At 38.8% G+C, this 13,757-nt stretch overlaps 1 long non-coding RNA gene across 1 annotated transcript in view; it reads right to left on the minus strand.

The window, feature by feature from the left end:
- Positions 1-12,518, minus strand: part of LOC128657006 (uncharacterized) — a 36,823-nt gene extending 24,305 nt beyond the window's left edge. Inside the window, exons 1-2 of the long non-coding RNA XR_008402076.1 lie at positions 12,414-12,518; positions 11,083-11,187 (exon numbers count right to left, since the gene is read on the minus strand). This is a non-coding gene — a long non-coding RNA (uncharacterized LOC128657006). The remainder of the gene's footprint in view (positions 1-11,082; positions 11,188-12,413) is intronic.
- Positions 12,519-13,757: the final 1,239 nt, after the last annotated feature.

The raw sequence follows: 13,757 nt of genomic DNA on the forward strand, positions 1-13,757 counted from the left end.
CAGCAAGGACTTTTTATGTCCACAATAGACTTGCAGGATGCATACCTTCATATTCCGATTCATTTAGGTCATTATCAGTTCCTGAGATTCTCTTTTCTAGACAAGCATTACCATTTCATTGCACTTCCATTTGGACTAGCAACCGCTCAAAGAATCTTTTTAAAGGTTCTAGGTGCCCTGCTTTATGGAAACCAGAGAGCAGGGTATTGCAGTGTTTCCTTATTTGGACGATATCTTGGTACTAGCTCAGTCGTTACGTTCTGTAGAATCTCACACAAATCTAATAGTGTTGTTTCTTTGTAAACATGGTTGGAGAATCAATTTACCAAAAAGTTTCTTGATTCCTCAGACAAGGGTCACCTTTTTAGGTTTCCAGATAGATTCATTGTCCATGACTCTGTCTCTAACAAACAAGAGACGTTTGAAATTGGTTGCAGCCTGTCGGCACCTTCAGTCTCAGTCATTCCCTTCAGTGGCTATGTGCATGGAAATTTTAGGTCTCATGATTGCCGCATCGGACGCGATTCCCTTTGCTCGTTTTCACATGAGACCTCTCCAGTTTTGTTTGCTGAATCCATGGTGCAGGGATTATACAAATATATCACAATTAATATCCATAAATCCCAATGTTTGACACTCTCTGACATGGTGGTTAAATCACCAGCATTTAGTTCAAGGGGCTTCTTTTGTTCGGCCAACCTGGACTGTGATCACTACAGATGCAAGTCTTTCAGGTTGGGGAGCTGTTTGGGGATCTCTGACTGCACAAGGGGTTTGGAAATCTCAAGAGGCGAGATTACCAATCAAGGGCTTGATCCGATATAAATCGTCGCCCGCAAAAGCCGGCGACGCCAAAATCTGCGCGGGTTTGGTATCCTATATACGGCGTAACCTAGAAGTTACGCTCGTATATTTCTGCTGTCAGCCGTAGTTTTTTTGGCCATAGACAGGTATACCAAACCAGCACAGTTTGGTATCCAATATACAGCGTAAGGACATTTTCACCTCGCCACAAAAAGCAGCCGTAGGAAACCTTACGCTGACTATTGGAGCCCCGTAACTACCTAAACTACATGCAAAATAAAACCTAAAACCTAACGCATGCGCAATGTCTATCTACCTGTCAACCGCGATCCCCCGCCGCAATCCCTAATAAAGTAGTTAACCCCTAAACCGCCGCTCCCGGACCCCGCCGCCTTCTACATAAACTAACCCCCTACTGTGAGCCCCTAAAACTGCCTCCATCTAACTGATCTATCCCCTAATCTTACCCCTTACACCGCCGCCATCTATATAAAAATTATTAACCCCTAATCTAATCCCCCTATACCGTCGCCAGCTATATTAATATTATTAACCCCTAATCTAATATCCCTAAAGTAATAAGCTCTATTACCAGCCCTTAAAAGGGCCTTTTGCGCGGCTTTGCCCCAAAGTAAACAGCTCTTTTGCCCTATAACCTGCCCTCCCTACACCGCCGCCACCTATATTAATAGTATTAACCCCTAATGTAAGCCCCTTACACCGCCGCCATCTATATTAAAATTATTAACCCCTAATTTAATCTACCTACCCCGCCGCCAGCTATATTATCTATATTAACCCTAAGTATATTATAGTTAATATAGTTATTACATTATATATATTAACTATATTAACCCGAATTATATTAGGGTTAATATAGTTACTATAGTATTTATATTAACTATATTAACTCTATCTAACCCTAACACCCCTAACTAAATTCTTATTAAATAAATCTAATTCATATTATAAACTAAAATATTCCTATTTAAATCTAAATACTTACCTATAAAATAAACCCTAAGATAGCTACAATATAATTAATAATTACATTGTAGCTATGTTAGGGTTTATATTTATTTTACGGGTAAATTGTTAATTATTTTAACTAGGTATAATAGCTATTAAATAGTTATTAACTATTTAATAGCTATCTAGTTAAAATAATTACCCAATTACCTGTAAAATAAATCCTAACCTAAGTTCCAAATACACCTACACTATCAATAAATTAAATAAACTACAAATATCTATCTAAAAATACAATTAAATAAACTAAACTACAAAAAAAAAAAAAAAAAAAAAAAAAAAAAAGGATTACAGCAATTTTAAGCTAATTACACCTATTCTAAGCCCCCTAATAAAATAATAAAGCCCCCCAAAATAAAAAATTCCCTACCCTATTCTAAATTATAAAATACCCAGCTCTGTACCAGCCCTTAAAAGGGCTTTTTGCGGGGTATTTACCCCAAGTTAACAGCTCTTTTGCCTGTAAAAAAAAAAGAACACAACACCCCCCCCCCCCCAACATTACAACCCACCACCTACCTAGTCTTCGCCCAACCGGGCCGAACTCCTCATCCGATCCGGGCGATGTCTTTATCCAAGCGGCAAAGAAGAAGTCTTCATCCCGGCGATGTCTTTATCCAAGCGGCAGCAAAGTCTTCTTCCATCCGGCAGCATCTTCCATAAAGCGGCATCTTCAATCTTCTTTCTTCGCTCCTCCGACGCGGAGCATCCATCCCGGCCGACAACGGAACGACGAATGAGGTACCTTTAAATGACGTCATCCAAGATGGCGTCCGTCGAATTCCGATTGGCTGATAGGATTCTATCAGTCAATCGGAATTAAGGTAGGAAAAATCTGATTGGCTGATTCAATCAGATTGAGCTCGCATTCTATTGGCTGATCAGAACAGCCAATAGAATGCAAGCTCAATCTGATTGGCTGATTCAATCAGCCAATCAGATGTTTCCTACCTTAATTCCGATTGGCTGATAGAATCCTAATTAAGGTAGGAAAAATCTGATTGGCTGATTGAATCAGCCAATCAGATTGAGCTTGCATTCTATTGGCTGATCGGAACAGCCAATAGAATGCAAGCTCAATCTGATTGGCTGATTGGTTCAGCCAATCGGATTGAACTGGAATCTGATTGGCTGATTTAATCAGCCAATCAGATTTTTCCTACCTTAATTCCGATTGGCTGATAGAATCCTATCAGCCAATCGGATTTCGACGGACGCCATCTTGGATGACGTCATTTAAAGGTACCTCATTCGTCGTTCAGTCGTCGGCCGGGATGGATGCTCCGCGTCGGAGGAGCGAAGAAAGAAGATTGAAGATGCCGCTTGATGGAAGATGCCGCCGGATGGAAGAAGACTTTGCTGCCGCTTGGATAAAGACATCGCCGGGATGAAGACTACTTCTTTGCCGCTTGGATAAAGACATCGCCCGGATCGGATGAGGAGTTCGGCCCGGATGGGTGAAGACAAGGTAGGGAGATCTTCAGGGGGGTAGTGTTAGGTTTTTTTTAAGGCGGGTTTGGGTGGGTTTAGAATAGGGGTATGTGGGTGGTGGGTTGTAATGTTGGGGGGGGGGGTGTTGTGTTCTTTTTTTTTTTTACAGGCAAAAGAGCTGTTAACTTGGGGTAAATACCCCGCAAAAAGCCCTTTTAAGGGCTGGTACAGAGCTGGGTATTTTATAATTTAGAATATGGTAGGGAATTTTTTATTTTGGGGGGCTTTATTATTTTATTAGGGGGCTTAGAATAGGTGTAATTAGCTTAAAATTGCTGTAATCTTTTTTTTTTTTGTAATTTAGTTTAGTTTATTTAATTGTATTTTTAGATAGATATTTGTAGTTTATTTAATTTATTGATAGTGTAGGTGTATTTGTAACTTAGGTTAGGATTTATTTTACAGGTAATTGGGTAATTATTTTAACTAGGTAGCTATTAAATAGTTAATAACTATTTAATAGCGATTATACCTAGTTAAAATAATTAATAATTTACCCGTAAAATAAATATAAACCCTAACATAGCTACAATGTAATTATTAATTATATTGTAGCTATCTTAGGGTTTATTTTATAGGTAAGTATTTAGATTTAAATAGGAATATTTTAGTTTATAATATGAATTAGATTTATTTAATAAGAATTTAGTTAGGGTTGTTAGGGTTAGATAGAGTTAATATAGTTAATATAAATACTATAGTAACTATATTAACCCTAATATAATTAGGGTTAATATAGTTAATATATATAATGTAATAACTATATTAACTATAATATACTTAGGGTTAATATAGATAATATAGCTGGCGGCAGGGTAGGTAGATTAAATTAGGGGTTAATAATTTTAATATAGATGGTGGCGGTGTAAGGGGCTTACATTAGGGGTTAATACTATTAATATAGGTGGCGGCGGTGTAGGGAGGGCAGGTTATAGGGCAAAAGAGCTGTTTACTTTGGGGCAAAGCCGCGCAAAAGGCCCTTTTAAGGGCTGGTAATAGAGAAAATTATTTTAGGGGGATTAGATTAGGGGTTAATATAGATAATATAGCTGGCGGCAGGGTAGGGGGATTAGATACTGGTTAATATAGTTTAATAAAGCTGGCGGCGGGGTAGGAGCTCACATTAGGGGGTAGGTAACATAGATGGCGGCGGTGTTAGGGCTCACTTTAGGGGGTTATAGATTTAATATAGCTGGCGGCGGGGTCTGGGAGCGGCGGTTTAGGGGTTAATAACTTTATTAGGTGGCAGCGGGGTCCGGGAGCGGCGGTTTAGGGGTTAATAAATTTTTTATTGTTAGGATAGTGAGGGGGGATAGCGGATAGAGGGTTAGACGTGTCGGGCTTACTTGGGGGGAGGCGTGTTAGACAGTACGGGAGATTTAGACTTTAGTCAGGTTTTGTAGGCGCCGGCAGTTTCTAAAGTGCCGTAAGTCACTGGCGACTCCAGAAATTTGTACTTACGCAGATTTCTGGACATCGCTGGTTTATCCGACTTACGGCACTTTAGCAACTGCCGGCGGAGTTTATAGGATAGCTCGAGTTGCGAGCTGAAACTACGGGCGGCGAGGGTTCTCTCGCTTGCGCCGCAAACTACGCCGTATATCGGATCGCGCCCCAATATTTTAGTACTTCGTGCAATTCTCAGAGCTCTTCAGTTTTGGCCTCTGTTGAAGAGAGAACCGTTCATTTGTTTTCAGCCAGACAATATCACAAACAGTGGCATATGTCAATCATCAGGGTGGGACACACAGTCCCCAAGCTATGAAGAAGTATCTCGGATACTTGCATGGGCGGAATCCAGCTCCCATCTAATTTCTGCGATGCATATCCCAGGTGTGAACAATTGGGAGGCAGATTATCTCAGCCGTCAGACTTCACATCCGGGGGAGTAGTCCCTCCATCCAGATGTGTTTTCTCAGATTGTTCAGATATGGGGTCTTCCAGAGGTAGATCTGATGGCCTCTGATCTAAACAAGAGACTTCCCAGATGCCTGTCCAGGTCCAGCGATTTTCAGGCAGAAGCAGTGGGTACGCTGACACTTCCTTGGTGTTATCAATCTGCTTATATTTTCCCAACTCTAGTTCTTCTTCCAAGAGTGATCTCCAAAATCATCATGGAACAATTGTTTGTGTTGCTGGTGGCTCCAGCATGGCCTCACAGGTTTTGGTATGCGGATCTTGTTTGGATGTCCAGTTGCCAACCTTGGCCACTTCCGTTAAGGCCGGACCTACTGTTTCAAGGTCCGTTTTTCCATCAGGATCTCAAATCATTAAATTTGAAAGTATGGAAATTGATCGCTTAGTGCCAAGTCATAGAGGTTTCTCTGACTCAGTGATTAATACTATGTTACAAGCTCGTAAATCTGTCTCTAGAAAGATTATAGAGTTTGGAAGACTTACATTTCATGGTGTTCTTCTCATAAATTCTCTTGGCATTCTTTTAGAATTCCTAGATTTTTACAGTTTCTTCAGGATGGTTTGGATAAGGTTTTGTCTGCAAGTTCCTTGAAGGGACAAATCTCTGCTCTTTCTGTTTTATTTCACAGAAAGATTGCTAAACTTCCTGATATTCACTGTTTTGAACAGGCTTTAGTTCGTATTAAGCCTGTCATTAAATTAATTTCTCCTCCTTGGAGTCTTAATTTGGTTTTGAGGGCTTTACAGGCTTCTCCATTTGAGCCTATGCATTCTTTGGACATTAAACTACTTTCTTGGAAAGTATTGTTCCTTTTGACCATCTCTTCTGCTATTAGAGTTTCTGAGCTATCTGCTCTTTCTTGTGAATCTACTTCTTTGATTTTTCATCAGGATAAGGCGGTTTTGCGGACTTCATTTATATTTTCTCCTAAGGTTGTGTTTTCTAACATTAGTAGAGAAATTGTTGTCCCTTCCTTGTGTCCTAATCCTAAGAATTCTTTGGAAAAATCCTTACATTCTTTGGATGTGGTGAGAGCTTTGAAATATGTTGAAGCTACTAAAGATTTCAGGAAGACTTTTAGTCTATTTGTTATATTTTCTGGTCCTAGGAAAGGTCAGAATGCTTCTGCTATTTCCTTGGCTTCTTTGTTAAAGCTTTTGATTCTTCAAGCTTATTGGAGTCAGGTTAGGCCCGCCTCTGAGAATTACAGCTCATTCTACTAGATCAGTCTCCACTTTGTGGGCTTTTAAGAATGAAGCTTCAGTTGATCAAATTTGCAAAGCGGCAACTTGGTCTTCTTTACATAGATTTACTAAATTCTACCGTTTTGATGTATTTGCTTCTTCAGAAGCAGTTTTTGGTAGAAAAGGTCTTCAGGCAGCTGTTTTAGTTTGATTCTTCTGCTTATGTTTTAAGTTTTTCTTGTCATTTTAAGAATAAACTTATATTTTGGGTTGTGGATTATTTTTTCAGCGGAAAATGGCTGTTTACTTTTATCCTTCCCTCTCTAGTGACTCGTGTGTGGAGTTCCACATCTTGGGTATTGATATCCCATACGTCACTAGCTCATGAACTCTTGCCAATATGAAAGAAATGAATTTATCAGGTAAATTCTTACATAAATTATGTTTCTTCACAGCAAAAGGTTATAAACATACAGTTAAGAAATAGACCTTAAAGGGACATAATCATAGCGCATACAATTTTCAGATTTACTCCTTGTTGAAGGAGAGCAATGCTCTACTGGGGCCTAGCTGAATACACTGGGTGACCGTGACAAGTAGCTAGCTCACAGTAGTGCATTGCTTCTGAGCCTACCCATGTATGCCTTTCAACAATGGATACCAAGAGAACTAAGCAAATTAGATACGTGAAGTAAATTGGAAATTTTTTAAAAATTGCATGTTCTATAAATCATTAAAGTTTAATTTTTACTTTACTGTCCCTTTGATTCCATTGCTCCGCTGCAAACCTACGTACACAAAACCAACCCATACTAAGTTTCAAGAAGCTCAATAAATAGAAGATTGTTTGGAGTGAAATAGATCTGCACAAGGACCTAAGTGTGAGGAGGGAGGGGCAAGCAGTAAAAATAAAATGTTATTGTTTTAGTTAAATAAAACTATTTCAATTGTTATTAAGGTAATCATTTTTCTCCTTCCAATAAAAGTATAGCTGAAAGTTGATAAAATATGAATGATTAACCTATTAAACTGGAGACAGTTTACCTCCTAATAATTTCAATGTTCGATCTATGCATAATTTAATGATATATTACCAATCTAGTAACTGTTTAATATAACTGGAAAATTAAATCCATGATTTAAATCAAATCAACATCATCGCACTTTATTGGCACCTGAAACACATAACTCATTCAGCGCTGACACGGGGATAATGTTACTGACAACATGCAGAGACACAGACCGAAGGTAGGAAATACACACAGGGCCAGATGGGTCAGTACAGGGAGTCACTGTGCCCTGACACTGGTATAATGTTATTCACTAGTACTGCTCACCTCTATGATCAGTCAGTGAATGCTGTGGAGGGGGGGGTTCTTGTAATTGTGCATTTCTAAAGACCTTTTCACTCATATCTATGCCACCACTTATCTGAACTAAATTACTAAGATCTATATTACAAATCAAGAGATACTTTGGTCTGCGCTTCAGGCAATCAGTATTGCTCGATCTGGTACTAAAAGTCACCAATTAAAATACAGGTGGCCCTCGGTTTACGACGGTTCAATTTGCGCCGTTTCAGAATAACGCTCTTTTTTTTTGCTATTGAAAAGCATTGACTGCTATTGAAAGCATTAGCACATGCATAGTACAATAAAATAGCCAGTAGGTGGAGCTGTCCGCTTGTGTTGCAGCAAACACATGCAAAGAAAAGCAAGCCAGACATGATCAATGGATCAGCTTTCAAAGAAACAAGATCTAGCAGCCACTTCCCTTAGCTGCAGACTCAATGCAGAGAACTGTTTGCAGAAAAAGGCAAGTAAAAAACGTTTTTGTTCATTAAACTTAGTTTGATGATGATACAGTCTGTTGTGTGATTAAACACAGGCAGGCTGAAATCAGTGTATAACCAGACCTGAGCAATGCGCTGTTTTTAAAGGAACAAGATCTAGCAGCCACTTCCCTTAGCTGCAGAAAAATGCAAGTAAAAAAACGTTTTTCTACATTAAACTTAGTTTGATGATACAGTCTGTTGTGTGATTATTTTGTTTGTGTTCATTAAACTTAGATTGATGATGATACAGTCTGTGTTTGTGTGATAATTTTATTAGGTGCAGTTTAGCAAATGTTTTTGTTCATTAAACTTAGTTTGATGATGATACAATCTATTTTATTAGGTTTATCATGCTGTTTCGCATTTAAAAGTCTTAATTTCAAAGCTTTAAAAATAATGTATTAGGTGTTACTTATGTCAATTTTGAGAGGGGCCTGGAACCTAACTCCCTCACTTCCCATTGACTTACATTATAAACTGGGTTTCAATTTACAACGGTTTCGATTTACAACCATTCCTTCTGGAACCTAACCCCGGCGTAAACTGAGGGCTAATTGTATTTAACTACAAGACTTGTGTTTGTTGTGTGTGGCTGAATCACGTTTTTAAATGAGTTGTTCTAATTAGCGCTCGACAAATTTACCATAATATTACCAGCTGATTATGAACAATGCACACAGTGATAAACTGTTAATACAGTTTTCTAAAAGCTGATGTAAATTGCTAACGTGAGCAGTAATTAGAGGTTCCCTAACCCCACCCCAATTAACACTTAAACCTTTAAACGTCATACCCTTCATAGCATTTAACACCTAAACTGCCAGGACCCCAAAACATTAACCACCACTAAGACCCCCTAAATCATCTAACCCTGATTTTCAGTTGCTTATAACTTTTGTTTGAATACACAAATTAATTGTTTTTATTATTATTATCAGGTATTTGTAGAGCGCCAACAAATTCCGCAGCGCTTTTAAATGTGACAGCTTTGGGGGCCTCCTCAGGGATAAGAAATGCTGACAATTTTAAGTAATTTTTTTAAATACTTTTGAACTAATATAATTTAGTATATTCTTGGATGGGGTTACATTCAGATTGCACATGCTTTTAAAAGTATATACAGAAATATAATACAAAATTAATAGGGGGTGCCCAAAGTCAAAATTGACAAATGCTATAGTCTAATGATAAAATATTTAAACAATCAAATTATCAATATATAAAATCACATATATTGGAAAAAAAATTCATATAGAAGTAATGTCCAATGGAATTGAATATCCAGGCCCAGGCAGCTGTCTGCTGATCTTGGGATTTGGACCACAGATCCTTTCACAATCTGCAGATATTAAACATAAACATGGCCCAGTATTGCCAAGAATGCAGTGTGATGAATGTGAAGAAGTCTAATTGCACTCACGTGTAAAGTAGCTCCCCTGTTAGTTGGTGCAAACTAAGCAGGCTGGAATCTCTGTCACCCAGCAGACTGGTCTCCCGTAGTAACCGGCAACAGGAAAGGAATTCTTTAAACTTTCTCTCCACACAGGCCTGATTAAACAGCTTAACAGCTGAGAATAGCGTTGCTTGTTTTACCATTTTTAATAAATGTAAGTTTTATCTTACAACGTGCTATTTGCCAATTATTTTATATCTCCTGGGTGGATAGAAATTTTAACAAAGATTTCCTTTCCTGTTGCAGGTTACCACGGGAGACCAGTCTGCTCGGTGACAGAGATTCCAGTCTGCTTTGTTTGCACCATCTAACATGGGTGCTACTTTAACGTGCGTGCAATTTGATTTCTTCACTTTCATCACACTGCATTCTTGGCAATACTGGGCCATGTGGCACTTCTGTTTATGTTTAATATATACAAAAATATACATATTTTCAGCCCTCCATGAAAAAAAAAAATGTATTGTGACCTTTACGGCTAGATTAGGAGTGGAGCAGAAACATATAGGAGCGTAAATGCAATCGAAAGATCGCAGTTTTCTTTAAGCTCAAATCCATATTGCAAATTAATTTGTGCACATTTTGGGTAATTTATGCGCTTGTATAACAAGTTGAAAATAAATGCTATTGCACAAATGCAATCGCATTTACCACTTACACTTTTTTACGCAACCTGACTAAAAAGTTGAGTAAAGAGTTTGTCCGGAGGAAACAGTGGCACTAAACTACACTATAAAACTCTAGACTGTCACCCCCTCACATTGCAAACTACCTCTTTACACTATTAACTCCAAAACCACCAGCCCCCCCACATCGCAAACTACCTCTTTAGTAAAAAAGTAGGAGTTTTGCCCATTCTAACCCCTCCCCCAAAAAACACTTCAAAATAAAAAAAATAATTATTCTAAAACTAGACTACAAATAGCTCTTTTTCTGCCCAGAGGGGAAAAAAATCAAAAAAAAAAAAATCAGCCAATAGAAAAAGCTTTTTTTCTCCATTGACTTATTACCATTGAGGTTATCGCGCACGCGATAGTGTAGCTTCGACTTTTCACACTTGTTAGATTAGCCCTGGAACGATAACTTTTTACTTTCAACTCATAATACCAGCACAACCTGACGAGCGCAAAAGGTTTACTTCTAGTGCAGTTAGCGCTCTAGCGAAAGCGCAAATTAGTGCTTCACTTGCAATCTCTAGACCTTAGTGTGAAAAGGTAGTATACCCCATGTACAGAAAGAGCGAGGGTATGTCAGGCTTCAATCAGCCTATCCTATTCTAATGTTTTAAAGCACTTTTAATGCATTTACATTAAACATATATGTAAATATAAGCAGCTGTTATTAAGACATATATTGCATCAGCTCTCACCTCCCCTGTCAGCAGGTACATGATCTGCAGGGTGTGGGTCAGTATCCTCTCTGTTGTCGTCTTGTCCACAGTCATGTGACTCACGGTCAGTGAGTTAGTCACACGCTGCAAGAGTGAAACATGAAAACATTACTGACCCCGCTCACATCACCTGTGTGTATCCCGTTATCATATTCCCCATCTCATCATGGTCACATGACAAGACAATCAACTTGTGTAGCCAATCTAAGCACTTGTGTAACACTTAATGAGTCTGGTATGATGGAAGGCTAAAGTGATTGCTGAAACACTCTAGTTAAAGGGGCATTAAAGTAATTGTTGTATGTGCAAGGTATATTTCGGAAATTAAGGACAGCATTACAAAATATCTGTGTACACAATAAATGTTTTACATATGCAAAGTATTTGTCAGCAATTAAGAGCTGCATTGCAATTTTCTGAATGCAAAATTCAAGCATTTAAACAGTCATGTTTTAAGCAATATTCACATTGTTTTGCAGTACAGGGAAACATATAAATAAGCTTCTGCAATGATCAAGCAATCACTGTGTAACATGATGCAAGGTCAATTTCTGTATACTGCAGGATACATTCCTGTACTTTTAGAGACAGTAAAAATAATACAGTGTACAGAGATAAATTACCAGACAAAATAAACAGTATAAGTACCTTTATTACACATAACTAACTTTTTTAGGGAGCTGAATTTTGAGTTTAGTTTGCCTGTGATTGTTGGTAACACTAATTGATTAAACGTATTGGGGCAAATGGAAATAAAGGTAACTGAGTCACTAAGTAATAAGTAAAAATGCACCAAGTGATACAGAAATAACAAGAAATATAAAATATCATCTTTACATAAACCAGAACATATGGAATCACATTTTCAGGCACAGGATGTGAGCAGACTAACCAAGTAGCCAGTGTACGTGCATATATTATCTATATGCGACATATGTACAAATGCTTATGGCCATTCTATACAATAGAACTTCCTCTTCTGCACAAATGACTACTTGTTTATACCATATACATACCAGTTTATTATTTATTAGCCCAAGCCTGCCGTCACTTCATAATCTGCCTATTACTTGGCCTGTGTATGGGGATGATGGAACAAATAACAAAAGACTGCTGGGAAATATCTGTCTCCTTGGGTGAATTTCTACAACAGAATATTCCCAGAACAACTCTACACTTTTGTAATTGCACAAACACCTTAAACACCAGCTTTCTTTTCCTATGAGCATCTGTCACCTCTTGTTGCTAAGCAACTAATACACATATTCCCTGCAGGAGGTTACCATGGTGTCGTTATGATGTTTTCTCACCTCTCCCGTCAGCAGGTAGAGAATCTCCAGGATGTGATTCAGGATCATCTCAGGCAGCTTCTTCATCTTGTTCATGGTCAGTGACGTTGTGCAACACTGAGACCTGCAGCAGTGGCACATACAAGACAGAAATTAGACACATGGGAATAATGGCCACCCCCCCCCCCCCCCATAAATACATATACATCTCACACAGTGACATATGTACACAAAGGGGTCGATTTATCAAAGGTATCCCATACGACTGCAAGTTCTCACATGAGAACCTGCATGCCGTATTTAACATGCAGTGGTCATTAGACCGCTGCTTTCCTAACCTTTCGCCACCTCTAAAGTGGTGAAATTCAATCTCCGTGGTCTAGTCAGACCGGGGAAAATGACAGCTCCTGCCCACGAGTGATTGGCTGTGTGCGGGCAGGGGGAGGGACTGCACGCAAGCGCAAAATAGCGCTCGTGTGCAATGCTGAATTCCGCCAAGGGAATTCAGCACGCCAGAACCTCAGCTTAATAAATCGCCCCCAAACTCACATCACATACATGTATACATAGACCACACACACACTCACAACTGATGCTAAAGGTTCTTTAGTTTAACCCTGGTAAGAGCAAGAATAGAAGAGACTAAGAAGTTATTATTATTATTATTATCATTTATTTGTATAGCGCCGCCAAATTCCGTAGCAAGAGGCTGTGTTTGAGTGAAGGAGAGGGTGGCTGAGAGGGTCATACAAAGAGATACATATGTAAATTACCTTAATTATATAGCACTAGCTGCCCTTCTCTCCCCAGGGCCTATTAAAGGGGAATTATGCACTGAATATTTTTTTTTAGCTTAATAGTTAGTTAAGGATATGTTTACATAGTTATCTCTTTGTCAAAAAGCTGAAATGTTTGCATGTATTTTAATTTTAAATCTAATGTTGCAGTTTTTGCCAGTTCTTACCAAGCCCTTTAGACTCTACCACAGACGATCGTCTCCAGCTCTACACCATCCCCTGCTCCCTCCCTTCCTGCTTATCTGAATAGAGCGTGTGGGATCCCTGATACATCAGCCTATTGTGAGAAGTGCAATAAAAAGCTCATTCACAATAGAGCTGTCAGATGCCTCTAATAAGCGCAGTGTTTTTAGCTTTAGTTTTTAGATTTATAACATCCTCCCCCACCACTCTACTGTGCCTGACGTTCTCTCCCCTGCACATATGGACACATGGACTTGCAGCAGTGAAGGAGAAAGTGAAAGCAAACATCTAAAATCCTTTCCCGTCAGTCCCCCTATTGATGAAGCCGAAGGAAACTTCTCTCTAGCAGAGAATAGATTTATTAGAAGATTTCTACGGAGACAAT

The sequence above is a fragment of the Bombina bombina genome, chromosome 4 (assembly GCF_027579735.1).
Source record: "Bombina bombina isolate aBomBom1 chromosome 4, aBomBom1.pri, whole genome shotgun sequence".
NCBI lineage: Eukaryota > Metazoa > Chordata > Amphibia > Anura > Bombinatoridae > Bombina > Bombina bombina.